An 18,303-nucleotide genomic window follows, 5' to 3' on the forward strand; every position below is an offset into this window, starting at 1 on the left:
AACAGAGATTAGTAAAGAGGCGGAGAGGTGAGGATAAGAAAGAAGAGGAAAAGACAAAAGAGGAATGAGAGCCAAGACGTCAAGGAAGGAAAGTGGTGAGGAGAAAAACAGGAGAGATAAATGAAAAGGAAAGGAGAGAATATAAAAGGAAAGTAGAAAATGCGTTATGAGGAGAGGATAAACAACAGGAAAGAGAAGGAAAGGAAGGAGGAAGAGAGGATAAGCAAGAGGATAGAGAAGGAAATGAAAAGGAGAGAAAGGAAAGGAGAAAAGGAGGACAGGGGGAAGGAGAAGAGACTTAAGGAACAGATAACATAGGAGAGGTGAGGGGAGGGATATGGAGGGAGGACCGTGGTAAAAGCTAATTCCACCCAAATAATGGTGCGAAGCAATACCCTCTAGACAACGGAAACGAGAATAGATAGAGGTTTGGAACACAGATGATTGAAAATGTGTCTGTTTGTCCAGTAGAGGTCAGAAATCATTAGTGTCAGTGCCGCCTACTGAGGCCTCAACTTTCCCTCTGTCTCTTTCTCTTTCCTCCGTCTCTCCACCTCTCCCTCTACTGTATTTTTGTCTGATAATGAAGACAAAACAATGAGTAGGTGAATTAAAATGTGACTTCATTAATTTCCACAATAGGAATATACACAATACACCTCAGATGATCCACATATCTCCTACAGTCAAGACAAACTTTCAAAAAATGAATTTAGGTCTACTTGTGTTTCTAATACCCACGTGAATACATTGTCTTATATTTCTTAACTGCCTGCAAGAATGCTCGCAGCCCAGAGATTTGTTTACACCCCACTTCTCTCCCTGTCCCTAGCGTTACCCTTTCCCCACACAGCCTCCAGTTCAGACCCCCCAAACACACACAAACACACTGCACCTAGCTAAACCCATCATCTTTATTCAATATGGCCCCTGGTGAGCATTTTAAATCGGCTTAGTTTGTCAGAAAACTTCCTTTTTTTTGGAGTGTTGACTCTCTCTCTCTCTCTCTCTCTCTCTCTCTCTCTCTCTCTCTCTCTATCTCTCTCTTTATCTAATGCCCACCCCCACATTACACACAAACCAACGGACACAAACACACAAATGCTTGCTTAATGCTTGGCTACATGAAGAACATATTCAGCCATGTCAATTTGTCAGGCAAATCAATCTCCATAAATTCAACAGAGATATAGGAAATACCTATCTACCTAACTACAACACAGACACACCCACACAACACACACACACACACACACACACACACACACACACACACACACATGCACAAGTAGGTACATCTATCCCTGACACCCCAGGGGGCTATGAGATGGTGCCAATAATGGAAATGGAGGACACCGTTGTCTCCCATAAAATCACAAATAAGCATATTCCCCTGACAGTCTGGATGGGCGCTGAGAGAGATATTCTATAATGTTATTATGACTGTGTGGATGCACTGTGTGGATGTGTGTGTGCCAGTGTGTGTGTGTGTGTGAGACCATAAATACATTTCGGCTCATGGATGGATGGGGGATCTCCACGGTGATTTGTTTGCTTGGATTAAATGTCAGTTTTGGAAATGTGTTGTTGTACCTGGACTCCTGAGAGAGAGGAAGTGCAAGATCAGGCAAGACAGACAGATAGACTCACCTAAGAAGTGTGTGTGTTTGTGTATGTGTGTGTGTGTGTGTGTGTGTGTGCGCATGCGTGTGTGTGTGTTGTAGCTGCACGACACCAATCAATTGCACAATGAAAAGTAGAACTACAGCATTCATGTTACAAAGTAATTTACCAGGAATATGAGCTTTTACATATTTGATTGTCTCTACAAAACAAAGTGTGAAAATATCTGTGTACCACTAAATGCTTTTCTGTAAACAATTGCAACATGCTGTAGTTAAGCTAGAGAGTTGTGATCTGATAAGTAATCAATCAATAACATTAGCAACATGACATCCAACCAACAATTAGAAATAGTAGCATAGAGTAACAGTTCTATTAGTAAAGCATCCTTTTCTAGTGGTCAACAGCTTTAATCTACCATCTCTGTAAGCACAATTTTTATGTTCTTGCTGTACGGATCAACTGACTGGGAAAGACATACAGTAGGTACTCACACTGAAGGTAAACCCCCGGTTTATTTTACTGACAATACAAATGCAGTTTATTCAACCAAGAAATCTGCATCCTCAACAATGTTGACAAAAAGGGAAAAGGCAGCATTACTTTGAGCAATTCTACTATCTATGGAAAGTGGGAACAAAAAAGAAAAATATAAGATGGAAGATGCAGACTTGTCTGTTTTGCAGCAAAGTCTACATCCTACAGTGCCTGCCCGGTTTTACCTCTGAAACACAGCTGCTGAGTTGCTGATCCGAGTACAGCCAACGCCACCGGAACTAGGTCCTGATACCACCTGGGACAATGACAACCTGGAGCAGAACGACTGTGTTCCAATCCTGTAAAGCATCAAACGTTTCCTTAGATGGAAATGTCCTACAGCATGCCCTGAGGCAGCACCAGGTTAGCAATATATCCATTCCCAGGGGATGGACGTCATTCATCATCAGGAAGAACCAAACATGCTGTTCCGCCTGGATGCAAATGATTGGCCATCCGCCAGCTAAACCGATGCCAGATCTGTGTCACTCTGTTGAAGTGGAGCTGCCACTTATCCCAATAAGACCCTCCGCTAGACATTCTGTCAGATGCAGTGGTTGAAGAGACCGAGTCCTCCAAAGACTAAGTGGGCATTCAGATGGGAAAATTGCAAGGGGCTGGTTTGGCAGTGGCATGTTGTTTGGGTTGCGTTTAGAAAATGCAATTCAATCCACCAAGTCAGATAAAGGAACAAATCCATGAGTTTGAAGCTTTTTCAGATGCCAAAACACTGTAGGACTGCAACTTCGCCACATTCCGTTGTTGAGGTTAAAAGTTGAGCAGAACGTTGGACCACATCCTGCTGACACATAGATAAACTAGCCCATCAGTAACCACCTGTACATAGTACAAATGCACCCCCTCCAGAAGGTGGCGAGGGCTGTTCCGCAAAGGTTACATGGGCTGTAGCCTGCACAGGCTGATGATGTTTCTGTTGCCTGTGGCGCAGTGAATGCAGTTTCAGTTGCTCAACCAACACTGGAGACTTCTCTGCACTCTTGGAAGAGTTTGTTTCGCAATAAAAAGTGAATAGGCTGCCATATAGAACTTGCACTTCCTCATCTTGTATTCCCTTACATGAAGTCGGAACCTTTTTGTGTACCGTGAAGAACTGAAAGTTTTTTGTGCACTTAAAGTTTCAACTCACAAAGAGACTTAAACTAAAAGAGTAATTTCCAATATCCAAGGATTTCCTGCTGTTTACTGGCAAAAGAAGCTTTGGTAGCTGATAGTCTTACGTCAATAGAGCTTGATAATGTCAACAAAGCATACACTTCAAGCAACAGTGGATACGACTTGTCTGTTAACTAGTGGAAATATTACGGTTTACATCACAAACCCTAACTTTTTGAGGTTTCAAGAATATTTAATGTATGTATTGATCAATATACATACACATTTAGCTCAATATGTTAGTGAATTATTATTATTATAAGTGCGTCAACAAGTTTCAGGAATGGTGAAAGGTCAACCATCCCGGAAATCTTGCCCTAAAAACCTAGAAATTTGCATACATTAAACAGCAAAGTACTGAACTTGGTTTTTCAAAGGTGTGTTTCTTGTTGTTGTGTCTTTAATGTACATATTTAGTCTATTTCTGTGTGTTCAAAATAATGCATACAGTATATTGATTAGTACAGATTATCTGTCATTTATTGTCATTTTAAAATACAGGTTTTTCATTACAATTTAATTTGTAGCCCTTTCACGCTACAAAAACAGAACATACAGTCTATACATTAGATTTAGATTTAGATTCAACTTTATTGTCATTGTGCAGAGTACAAGTACAAAGACAAGGAAATGCAGTTTGCGTTCAACCAGAAGTGCAAAAAGAGCAGAAAAGTGCAATGTGATATACAAGTATAGACAGGACAAGAAATATAGTGCAGTGTAGACAGTAGGTGGTTTAGAATAATATAAATTAAATATAAATATGTGCAGTGTATTAGCAGTTACCTTTAGAAGAGCAGAATACATATGGCTATGTAATATGAACTATGTATGTTACAACATGTACAGATATGTGCAATGTAGCAGCAGTAACCTTTTAATAGTAGTAAGAATAATATAGATATATGCAGTGTATTATTATAAGAAAAACAGAATAAATATGGATATTCAGTATGAACTATATAGACAGATATGTGCAGTATCTACATTAAGTACAAATAGAATTAAATAGTGTTTACATATATATATATATATATATATATATATATATATATATATATATATATACAGTACAGGCCAAAAGTTTGGACACACCTTCTCATTCAATGCGTTTGCTTTATTTTCATGACTATTTACATCGTAGATTCTCACTGAAGGCATCAAAACTATGAATGAACACAGACACATATGGAATTATGAACTTAACAAAAAAGTGTGAAATAACTGAAAACATGTCTTATATTTTAGATTCTTCAAAGTAGCCACCCTTTGCTTTTTTTGATAACTCTGCAAACCCTTGGTGTTCTCTCAATGAGCTTCATGAGGTAGTCACCTGAAATGGTTTTCACTTCACAGGTGTGCTTTGTCAGGGTTAATTAGTGGAATTTTTTCCCTTATTAATAAAAAGCAAAGGGTGGCTACTTTGAAGAATCTAAAATATAAGACATGTTTTCAGTTATTTCACACTTTTTGTTAAGTACATAATTCCCATGTGTTCATTCATAGTTTTGATGCCTTCAGTGAGAATCTACAATGTAAATAGTCATGAAAATAAAAGGAAACGCATTGAATGAGAAAGTGTGTCCAAACTTTTGTATATATATATATATATATATATATATATATATATATATATATATATATATATATATATATATATATATATATATATATATATATATATATATATATATATATATATATATATATATATCTTCTTATATTCCCTGTGTAGTCCTGAAAAAAAGTCTGAACTTGGTGATAACAAACTTTCATATCAGAAAATAAATTATTCCTTTGATGTAGCAATTTGTATGTGTTGACATAAACAATTTTCTCTCAAAATTGCAAACCAGGGAATCAATACTAAGCTGTCATTCCAAATTACAGTTCATGTCAAGTACAGAGATGTGGATTTATTAAGGGTAATCTCAGCAATTACTGCTGAATGAGCTTCATTTTAACATGAACCAACTAGGATTTAACAATAAATATCACATAGCCATCCCAATTATGGTAAATTATTACCGGCTTTATCTTCAGCTGTCTTGTCTTTGTACTATGTGTGATGAAGATTTGCAATTATTCCATTAAATTTAAATGTACAGGTGCAGGTGTCTCATGTGTTTATTTGCTTTATGTATTTTAATTGCGTCAATGTTTAATGTTTGTTTTCATGACTGTTTAAAAGTCCTAGGCACGGGCATTGGAAATCAGCAATAGCTATATTTTCTCTTACGTAGTAAAATAACGAGTCAGAAAAAGGTAAAGATAGATGTGATGGCCCTCTGGAAACAATCTCAATCTGAATCTCATTCCACACATCTGAAATGGCTGGGTTAAATCAGATCAACCGACATGCCTCATCATGTCATTTGTCAGTCTGACCCTCTCAGGCTAACTACACACACTTCAGATGATACAGACTAAAACATAACAATATTGTTATACTTATCGTTATAGTTATCGTTCCTGGTGTGGACGGCCCTTTTAAGGTCTACATTAAGCAACACAAACACTGTCTTATGGTAGGTGAGGGGATAAAGCCTCCAGCCCTAATATCTGAGGCCAAGAACTCATAGCTGTGAAGCACTGGCCTCATGTGCTCCACCAGACTACACCAGAAGCTTGTTAGGAGGACAGTAACAAACAACAACCAGGACAGAAAAAGCAGATCAAGAGCATAATAACAAGGATGTCCTCCTGTCATCCTTTCAGTGTAAACGGCAATAGGTTGCAGCTCCTCCCATGATAGATATGGGTATAGAAAATGACAGAATGATTAAATGAACATAAAACACACAGGATCACCTTGACATCTCAAAGGAAATGCCTCCTGTACAACACCTACAATACTGTGTCACTTATTTCTCTTGTAAGGCATTGTTTGGATGTGTATGTGTGTAAAGAAGGAAGGAAGAAGACAGTGAACAGCATGAGTTCTAAAATTGGCTTTCTCCATTCTCTTCTCCATTCTGGCTTGTCGGTACCATCATTCGTTTTCTCCCTTATACCCTAACCCCTGATCTTGCCTTTCACTCGCCTCTCCTACTATCACAATGGCAGAAAGCTCACCAGCTATCCTTTATTACCAAACAACAACCTTCAAATAGTTTTTTCCTTCTAAATCACCGGCTTTCCTTGCGCCTCTCTGATTCTCTGTTTTCTCCCTTCGCTTTGTACTTCCCATCCACTGGCAACTTCATCTGTCTATCAAAAGTTTACCATACCCGTGGCTGGGTTGGTTCAGTGGGTAGAGAAGACGCACATATACTGAGAGGTTTATGCCTCAACGCAGAGGTCCAGGGTTCGAATCCGACCTGTGACAATTTCCTGCATGTCTTCCCCCTCTCTCTCCCCTCTCACCTAGTAGCTGTACTATCAATTAAAGGCAGAAAAGCCCCCCAAAAATAAAAAGTTTACTATATTTGAGCAAAATATAACAAGGACATGTACTCCCATTCTTATCCATATATCCATGTCAGTTTGCTCAGGAAATTATGTTCAAATTGTAAAACATCATTCCTGACATATACCTTCTTTTATACTATGGTCTGGGTGAATACGTGATTCTGATTGGCTGCAGGGTGTCCATTAAGTAAGGTTTAATGCCCGACGAGGTGAACTTTGGCGAAAGAATACATGCCTCGCCGTCATCCATTAATACATGACAATGGATACCTCGAAGGGCATAAACCCGCTTATACCATGGTCACTTGTCAATTTCTTTTGTTTTTAAACATTAATTCATATTTTAATACGTTTTACAATCAAAATCTAAAGTTTTTTCTAAAGGGTTTGACTAATACCTGGAACAATCATTCCCATCCCTTAAGATTCTTATGCAATGCAAACGTTATTCCCTGCTCCAGGGAACAGAACGAACCTTAGAAACGACTTGCCACCCTTACACCCTTAGATATTTATATAGTCAGCTCAGCTCGTAGAACCCTTTAGCTCAGCTCCAAGCCAGAAAGCTAACGCTATGCTAGCAAGATCCAAAGTCAATAACATTGTGTACAGTTGGCAATCAGTATAAAATTTGACAATATGTTTAACATCAAGACAAGCTAGCTATCCAGCCATGTCATTGTCCCCAAAACAATATAACGACTTTTACAAACAATTTTATCCGCAATGTGTAACGTTACTGTCGGCCACAGCTTGAAGTAGCGACCTGAACAGTGAGCGGGATGTTATATGTTATTCGCTGTGAAACAAAGTCAGTTCAGAGGGCCAGTATAACTTACTTCTTGCAGCTTGTGTGTTAGCACCATCCTGTGGTGTTCAGGGGACGAGGCACTGAACGCGACACAGTGTTGGAAATGACAGATTCACATTTCCTTTTTGTTGTAATGTAGCACATTCATTTAGAACAGTAAACAGTCATTTTCACTGGAACTCCTTTAGTAGGTGTCCTATATCAATTTTTATGGACACCCTGCAGCCAATCAGAATCGAGCATTCACCCAGACAATGGTATAATTTCTGATAATGGACATAGGTTTAAGTGAAACTGTCTGTTCACTTTTCAAAAAAATGGTCTGGCTCCATAGTATCAGCCTAAATCTAAAAGTTAGTGTAGTCCTCCAAGTACACTGCTCATCTACTTCATGCTGCGGTCGGCAGTATCATTTGTTTGTGAAAATCTTGATATTGATTTGGGCACAATGACATGGCTGGATAGCTACCTGGTGTTGTTGTTAAAGCTATAATGCGCGACTATTTTATATACGTCCGTTAAATCCAACTCATTGCCAAATGAGTTGATGCAAAGCTAATTAAGACTATCAGCTCCACACAACTCTCTCTGGACTTCTCAGTATGGCTATGTTTAGAAAATGGTGCAGTCCAGCAACATTCGTGCGCCGATACTCGAGATCAACAACAGTTGTGTTCAGCTTTAAAGCCAAAGAGGACACAACACAAGATAATTACCTCTTACGAAGAGTTCATCATGTTTTTCTTAATGCCCTCATTGATGACAGGATAAACACTAATAGCAACCGACTTGAGGAGGGGTGGGGGTGGTGCGCATTCACCGAAGGCTTCATCTGGATGCGCCAAAAGCATTGATGTCATTACTTAGAATTCCTCATGAGGGAGACTGAAAGCCTTAAACATACAGTCAAAGTTTATTTAAATTTTTCAACCATACGCAATGTCATTGACTTTGAATCTTGCGTGTGTATTTTTAGCTTTCTGGCTTCTAGCTAAGTCAAAAGGTTCTATGAGCTGAGCGGACTAGAGTTATCTCCCGTTGCCAAGTCGTATCTGAAGTTTGTCCTGTTTACTGGAGCAGTGAACGTTTCCATTGCATAAGAACCTAATGGGAGGGGAATGATTGTTCCAGGTATTAGGTTACTACCAAAACTGAGTTGTTTGAAAAAACTTTAGATTTTGATTGCAAAATGCATGAAAATATAAATTATGATTAATTTATTTTTGGCAAGTGCACATGGTATGAGCGGGATAATAGGAGGTGTCTGTGATCAGGAGTTAATGGACTCCACAGAGGCAACTGCTTGAATTGTTGTCCATTCATTCCTGATAATCGTCGGACATTGTCCCTTACTAAACGTTGCCCTAATGCCAGTTCAGAGCCAGCAAGGATGCAGCAGAGGTAGCAGTGGCAGTAACAGTAACAGAATAGGGGATATAAATTAATGGTATAGGGAAGGTAGGAATTAAACACTATAACACTGAACAATACAGTACACTGCTAGCTTACAAGCAGTAGAGATAGTATTACTACTACTTTAGCATTTCTACAACTGCTACTCTCAGTTGAACGGATGCAATAATTTATACTCCATACTTATTTTCTGGGATCAGGATTAATAGGTTATGTAATGTAAGTAATTTTACATTTAATTTACTAACTCAAAAAATTGAATTTAGTCTGAAGTTACTAACAACATCAGCCACTACAAGCTGCCATACCAGAGTGAGATTGGCTATAACAACAAAATTGAGCCGTTACATTGAACACAGATATGTTTGTCTTATGAATTCAGCTTTTGATTTGTAAGAGGAATATGTCTTACGCTTTCAAAAGTTACATATTAGTGCTGTTATAGTCAACATAGCTGATTTGTGCATCTGAAAATACACTAGAGAAAATTGTGGTAGCAATACATGTTCTTTAAGGACAGGAAATTAAAAAAAGTATTTTTTTAAAACCTGTATATAACTGTTAAGCTGCTTTTCCTCGGTTTTGTTTTTGCTCTTTTATCAATTTAGCTCATTTGTTTGCTGGCAGTATAATATAGTTTCAGAATTTTGCCTAGTCAGCTTTAATTCTTAATGCAGTCAGCAGCGCAGGTATTGCCCGGATTATAGCTGAGCTGTTTTGTTTTGTCTCTTGCATTTTGCAGCATTTCTGAACTCTTACTATTTCAGCATAGCCTCTACAGCTATGAAAATATACAAATGTGTTTTTATTTATTCCTAATCAATATGACGCCGAACATGATAGAACTGTGAAATTACCAACACCTGGCTTTGAAATCATTTCATTAGTCTGTCTCAATTGTGTGAAATCTGAGATATGATTTATGAATCACTCGCAGATGCTCCCTTACATGCCTATTATGCGTCCCTATGGACATTAAGGCATATCCATTCAATATCATTTACACACATACAGAGTGTGCATCTGTGGATAATGTGCACAGGTGTTCCAATGGGCAAACAAACACAGCAGTCTTTTTTTTGGTTTTTGTCACCTGCCTCAATCTCTCCGCCAGTCCCTCTCTCCCTCTCTCTCTCTCTCTCTCTCTCTCTCTCTCTCTCTCTCTCTCTCCCATCCTCTCTCTCTTTCTCTCTCTCACGCCAACATGCCAAGCCTTGTCTGCCCATCCATCATGCAGGGAGGTAGATGATTGGCCGCTGTGGACTGCTCCTCATAACAACAGTCTCTGCATGGTAACTGTTACTGAGGAGAGAAAATGATTAAACCCACGAGATACATACCGCTAAAAATAGCTGCCATCAAAAATCCCCGCTGTTTGTAACACCCCCTGTGTGTTGGTAGTAGTGTGTGTGTGTGTGTGTGTGTGTGTGTGTGTGTGTGTGTGTGTGTGTGTGTGTGTGTGTGTGTGTGTGTGTGTGTGTGTGTGTGTGTGTGTGTGTGTGTGTGTGTGTGTGTGCGTGTGTGAGAGTATGTGCATGGGTTAGGGAGATGGTTTGAAATATAGAAAGAGATACCGAGAGAGAAAGAGAGAGAGGGGGAGAGAGAGAGAGAGAGAGAGAGAGAGATAATACATGACAGAGGGAATGACTGACTGACAGACTGACTGGCACTCTAAATGGCTGACTGATTGTATGATTGATTTACTTACCACCTCCTGTCTTCACTAAGTAAGTAGCATACATCAGCACTGTAGCAAGGAGCAACACTTTAAAAGACTCTGCTAGGTCTTCAGGTTTTTCTGGCTATTTCAAGACTGACACATTACCTAGACCCCCCCCACACACACACACACACACACACACACACACATAATGACAACTAAACATCAAAAATACATAGCTAAAACTCGAAATGTGAAAGTGTGTGTGTGTGTGTGTGTGTGTGTGTGTGTGTGAGAGAGAGAGAGAGAGAGAGAGAGAGAGAGAGAGAGAGAGAGAGAGAGCCAAGGAACCCAGTGGCCATACTGATGTCTAGTAGGATGAACTCCTTTGATGTGCCTGTATTTATAGATATCACCCAGGGGCCAATATTGTATTTAGGTACCTGTTGAGCTAGGAGGAATGCTCAAATGTATGCATGTGTTTGTGTTGCCGTGTGTGCGCATCCATGGGTGTATTTTTCTGTGTCCAAACTCAACAGCATGGCTTTAAGCTTTTCTTGCTTTAGTTGCTTTCAGCAGCAGATACTGTAGGCATTAGTCTCCAAAAGCCGGTTTACTGTTGTTGAACAGTCCAGCTTTGAAGGCCAAAATTATGAAATTGGAAAGCATATAGCACTTTCAACTAAATTGTTATTCTAGCGTGTCATGCTGTACTGATAATCAGTATTTTGGATCACAATTGTAATTTGCCGCATTGCAGAATGGCCTGATGAAGATAAACCAAACGGGGGGGAATTGACCCAATGTTAAGGGAATGTGGGAGTGCAATGTAAGAATTGCAAATTATTACATCAGATTGAAGATATAATTTTCAAGAGATCACATCCACTGTTTTCTTTTTTTCCCCCCTCCCTAAAGAAACCAGGGAACAAAAAGCCGTAGTAACAAAAAAGCAAAAGAAAATATAAATTCAAACACTCACGCAACAGAAAAAGTAAGTGAGCATTTTTTCAGTAGCATTTGTTTTCCCTTTTTTTGCCCGCAGTTAAGTCCATTGTGTCCAATTGCCTTTAGGGAATGATCTCTTTCACAATCCGAGGAAGCATTAAAAACTTCATCAAAACGCCCTGCCAATAAAATAGGCCATTTCAAATAAAGTATGTCATACTAACAATTTCCTACTCCACTTTCCCTGAGTGTACACACAGACAAACATGCACAAACACATTTTGTCCACACAATATCAATACATATTGGCATGCTGCTGTTGTGTCCTGCCATCCCTGCTATATTCCCTCCGCTCAGAATAAAAAACTGCAGCATATACTGCCAGCTGGAAGCCTTACTGATTATTTAACTGCTCTGGGCTTAGCTTGGCAGCCCACGAAGGGAGGGTGAGGGAGGAGAAGAGACGAAAGAGGGAGGAGAAGAGAGGAATTAGCAAGGGATGAGGTGCTTGGGAGTATGTGTGTGTGTTTGCATGTGCATGCAAATGTTTGTGGATACACTCAAAGCATTAATGTGCGAAAATTCACTAAGAGCAACCCTGAGCCGATTTTAGAGTGTCAGATCCGCTTCCCGGCCGTGTGCATGCAAGTTCTCCTTCAAATGGGACTGCTGTGACAGTGAATCCGGCTACATGGATCAGTCCCGAACATGATGGATTCTCCCCCTCCAACAGCTCCTGAAAACCCTGAACCCCCACCCCTCTAGCTCACACATCCTAAAGTATCCTGATAATACCACAAATAATTAGCAGAGATGTTGTTGAGAGAGAGACTTGGCAAAGGAAACACAAAGGAATCCTCTCAACATGCTGAGAATAGTAACAATTGAATTCCTCCAAGGCCACAATAACATATCATAATCCTGTAATTGATATCCAATTTTGGAGCACTGGATACATTATTGATGTGTTATTGCTCCACCACCATGAAGAATGGTGGATCTCCAGAAGATATTTCAGTTTTTGGCATGGTATTTTAATTCAATAACACACACAACAAAAAAATATTGCTACACATATAGATAAATTAAGAAACATTCCAATACTAGAAAAAGAAGGAAGAGGAATTTGGTGTATTTCAGTATAAATATATAAACAGTCCTACACAGAAGTAGTATCTTTTTAAGCAGTAAATCTGCTGCTATAGTTTTGCCTCGTGAACAGTGTTTCTACACTGTGTTTTTTTACTTGTGTCGATTGCCAATGACTCTCACAACCACGTCTACTGTATGACAGATCCATTTAAAGTTGTGAAACGGCCAAACGTTGGCCGTTTTAAACGTGACCATAACAGGTTTTAATCGCGTGAGCGTGCTATTTAAGATAATGGTTGAAGTTTTAAACACAAAGTTAACTTTGGGAAACTGAACAACTTAAGTTTAGGCAACAAAAATGATTGGTAAGGGTCAGGGGCGGATCTACCGGGGGGGCATAGGGTGGCAAATGCCACCCTAACAGAAAGCCTTGCCACCCTAACCCCTGCTGCCACCCCAGTTGGCAGCAACGAATTAAAAGTTATGGCCAGTTTGACAATTTACGAGCGCGAATGTCCAATGTCCGACTGCAGTCAATCAACAACAGTTTGCTTCCACCTCTCACACATCTGCCACTCATCACCTGTGTCTTACCATAATGCCTTTCCTGTGATAAAGCCCCTTTCATACTTCTATATCTCCTATTAAGTGAGATCCCATAGTATGGTCACTTATTCCTAATAAGAACTGTTTCACATGAAACCTCAGATGCAAGACATTGATTGCATGAGATTAAGTTTGTCTGGATGAGTTTGTAAATGGCAGCCTGTGCCCTTTTGTAGTGTGTACATACTATTTCTTATCAAACTGTGATAACTGTGATTGAATTTAGTATATATACGTCTGCCATATGTTGCCACCCCTAAAAAATTCCTGCCCGCCTCTCGCCGCCCAATAAATATTTTTCTAGTTCCACCCCTGGTTAGGGTTAGGAAAAGATCATGGATTGACTTAAAATGTGTTCCAGACATAATGAGGTTCGTAACAAAAATAAGTCAGCAATTACTTTTTGTTTCACAAGGGACACAAACACCGGTCTATATGGAAGTAAAGTTTGTTTGAGCCATCCAACACCCTGTCCTTCCTGCGTGGATTTTGGTCAGCTCTTTACTCCCTATTTGTTCCTTGGTTTGCTCCTACGGTCACTAGAAGTAGCCACCTAACAACAAACATAAATATGGGTAGTACGATACGGCCGTATTTGTAAAAAACATGTCAATTGCCCCTTACTCTCAAGTCCAACTCAGCAAAACAAAGGAGCTGATCGTTGATTTTAGAAGAAAGGAAGTAAAGACACACACTGCCTTTCTACATTAATGGAGCTGAGGTGAAGTTTGTGAACACTTTTAGGTTCCTGGGAATCAGCATCACAGAGAACCTGACATCGACATTCTCCATCTCCACCCTGAGAAAGCTCAGGAAGCTGTATTTCTTAAGGAAACTTAAGAAAGCCAAATTCCCGTGCCAAGTTCTTGTCGACAAGGAGCAATCGAAAAGCATCCTGACAACATTACAAACTGACATTTATTACGCACGGCATAGGACAGGAGGAATTAAAACCACCCAGAACAGCATTGCTACCCATCTACCGAGCATCAGTGATGATGATGATGATGATGATCAGTGAGACGCATCACCTGTGCAGAGTCCAAAGGACATTGAAAGATAATGCCCACCCCAGCAGCAACCTGTTCACCCCGCTGCCGTCTGGCAAGAGATACAGATGTATCCGCTGCCATACCGCCAGAGTACAGAGCAGCTTCTTAACTCACGCTGTAAGACTCCTCAACTCCACTTTATCCTACACTCCCCACACTTTTTTTATTATGTAGCATAAAGGCATAATGGGATTACAACTGCATTTGGTTGTACAAGATATCATAGGTATTGGTGTGCATAAATTGTTGTACCATATCATACAGACCCGTACATTGCTTAACCTGTTGCCACAGTGACCCAGCCCTGGATGGAGGCTAATGGGCATCTAGATGATAACAATCAGCAATGTTGTGGTAAATGCTGTGCATATATCTCATATTTGTGTCTTTCAAACCACCATCACTCAGTCATTTATATTTTGCTTTGTTTTTCTTTCAAGTTCATTATCCTTTAAATCTGTTTATAACATGTACTTAATGTGTGTATATATATATATATATATATATATATATACACATTAAGTATACAACAACAATTTTTATTCTGCAACATGACTTGTCTGCATATATTCATATTTACATCATGTAAATATGAATATATGCAGAAAAGTCATTTATTCATGCATATATTCATATTTACATTATATATAATGTAAATATGAATATATGCAGACAAGTTATGTTGCAGAATAAAAAAAGGGTAAGCGCTATTTAGCAAATGTTATATGGGGATTTTTATGTGTGTGTTGGGTCGAGCTATACATATGAGAACCATCTCTTGACATCCCTTTGTTGTTGTAAGGGATATTTTGGATTGTGAGGACTTTGCTTTGGCCTGTCTTCACAGTGACCAGTCATAACTGATTTTAGGGTTAGCGGTTGAGATGGTGAGCCTCAAAGGAATGACAAGTTCTATTCTGTGTCCTCAAAAGTAACAAAAACCACTTTTGGTGTATTTATTTTTCCACGCATGGGCGTGTATGCCTGTGTCTGAAAACATAAAATGGTAAGGAGAACATTTTAACCTCAGTGGGAATGTCTGTATGTAAGTTATTGCTGATTCAGGACCACTGAGTGAAGATGTTGTTGCCTGTGACGGTGTGTGTGTGTGTGTGTGTGTGTGTGTGTGTGTGTGTGTGTGTGTGTGTGCGCGTGCGTCAGAATTGCCTCAGCGGAGCACGTTGTTTGAACTCAGGCTGCATTTGTGACACGCATGCCTGCATTTTTTTTTGTATGGGTGTGTGCACATGGGGGTGCACTAAAAACAATGAGTATTCCTGTGACACACATAAACACGTGTGTGTGTGTGTGTGTGTGTGTGTGTGTGTGTGTGTGTGTGTGTGTTATGCTTCAATGAAGCAATTTAACAAACTACATAGGAAAATGTGAGTTTGCTGAATCAACAATGTACAAAAAAGAAAAGAATAAACAATCCAAGTCCCATCTCTCTCTCTCTCTCTCTCTCTCTCTCTCTCTCTCTCTCTCTCTCTCTTTTGTTCTGCCATTATTCCCCAAATTCTTAACAATTGAATTTTCTTCGCCATATATTTAAAAAACATGCAGCAGTGATAAGCACTATTTTACACAATGATGACTTCCTCTCTCTACGGTCTCAATCTTCTATATACAGGTCACATACTGATGACCATATTATAGGATATACCAATAACGATATTATACAATCTATTACTGGACTTTATGACCCCAAGCACTACTAAAAACTGAATTGGACAAGCAGTTAATTCTACCATGAAGTCAGCTTCTGCAGATAGACATGCAGGCAGATGAAATGTTACACAGTCATACGGGAGAGAGATAAATGCACCAACTCTTCACTTAAATCTGGGCTCTGATTTGATGCCTTTCCGCATGGGCCATTATTTTTCCTTCCTCGCTTTCAGCTTTTTAATGAGTGTCTTCATACTTCATGTTTCTGTCTGAAGCTGAGCTCCAAGCGACAGACATCTTTACACTCCAGTACACATTATAGAGCCAACGCCCTCTGTCCTCATTCTTTTTCGTTCCTTACTTTCTCAGGCAGTTGCTAAGTCCGTCTCCGTCCAATTTGTGAAGTACTTTAAGTGATACGTTCCCGCCTCTTGCCAGTGTTCAATATTTCCTCTCAGCAAGGCCGTCTGCTCCTCTCTTCTGACGCCCACTCCCCCTTCTTTCATGTCTCCCCTCTGTCTATACTTTTTTATCTTAATTTTATCCATCTCCATATCTGCTCCTTTGTGGCTACATTCGTATACCCAGTGTACATTTATATTATGAATGCCTGCACATGTTTGCACAAAACTTGTAAGATTTTGAAGTCTCCTTGTGTTCCTCAAAGTGTCTTTACTCAAGCTTTAAACTTGACGATGCTGCAATAAATATGTCAAAAGGATTCTCAACGGAGGAAAATGCTGAGTGCTTTCTCCCAGTCCAGCAGGAATACAGTAAAGATGCCATTTCCTGCTCAACTTACTCAAATCTTGATTGCAAAAAAAAACATTATTGTTGTTTTTTTTTACTCTGCAGTCATTCAAAATGTCTAGAAAGATCAGCAGAAAAGGAAGAGGACAAGATAAAAATATCCAAAGGGTTGTCTTGTCTCCACACACTCTTCTTGGCACATTTTCATTCTGTTCATTGTTGAAAAAAACGGCCATAAGCACCCTGTGTAAATACAATTTTGATTTTCAAAATTGTATTTACACAGGGCATTTTTTAAAGATTGATTGAAATGTGTGTAACTTAATATGTCTACAGCATTTTTAAAGCTCCTATAATACATATTTCTATACTCACAATGTGAGTCAAATTACTGTGGATAAATGTATAAGTGTATGCTTGTATTGTCAAATAAACCGAGAAATATCATGCAACACTGCAGTTCCCCTCAGCTCCACGGAGCATTTTAGCATCTCTCAGCTCATTGTTTTGGTTTAACAGCTCACAACTCTTCTGTTTTGGTTCAGTCTCACCGCTCTCATTAACCTTATTTCCAGAAGCAGCTTTTTTTACAGTAAATAATCACTACAAATTACCTGCACACTACCTGCTAACCACCAAACAGCAGACATGGTTATGGGCTGGTTAGTCTATATCCACGACGTTCCACTTCCGGGATTGCTCTGGTGCTGCCGAAAATTTCGCCAGATGCACCTCTTTTCAGCCAGATGTCCGTTTCCTTCCTCTTTCTTTGTGTGTGTGTTCTAACCTCCGGTGGATTTGTGAGGACTATGGTTAACTGCTCCTCAGATCTCTGCAGGGTAAATCCAGACAGCTAGCTAGACTATCTGTCCAATCTGAGTTTTCTGTTGCACGACTAAAACAACTTTTGAACACACGTTCCACCAAAACAAGTTCCTTCCCGAGGCTATTGTGCAGCGGCACTGATGCTCCTTGCGGCGTCTCCATTGACTCGTATTGTGTGAAGGAGCCTCCTCGTCAACTTCATCTGCTAGCAAACAGAAAAATGCCTAAAAGCTGTTGTGTGCTGATATTCACTACCAACAGGGTAAATAAACCATGGTTATGTTTTTATAAGCTGCAGACCTGATAAAGATTTTATGAAGACAAAAGTGGAGCCAGACAGACGTGAAGAATCAGAAGGAAGAATGGGAATACTGTGGGATCCTGACACTAACATTATGTCCGACGATACGTTAGCAGCAACAATTTTTTACCAAGTCAAATATCCAAATGTCAGTTTTAGGCTAACTATACGTCTGTAAGTTAAGATAATACACATAACTGAATATCACCACACAGCAACCTTGGGTCATTTTTTTCTGAAGTTTCCTAGCTGACAAAATTTACAAGGAGGCACCTTCACGCAATACAAGTCAATGGAGAGCGGAGAGTTATTTTCCCCTATGGTGGGGGCGGGACTTAAATGTGCTCTGTCTCTATGATGGAGCAGTTAGCAGCTAAAGAACCAGACATTTCCTTCCTGAACTGGTGGAGACCAAAACAGAGCCAAACCAAGA

This window comes from Perca flavescens, chromosome 2 (genome assembly GCF_004354835.1).
Source record: "Perca flavescens isolate YP-PL-M2 chromosome 2, PFLA_1.0, whole genome shotgun sequence".
In the NCBI taxonomy this organism is placed as follows: Eukaryota; Metazoa; Chordata; class Actinopteri; order Perciformes; family Percidae; genus Perca; species Perca flavescens.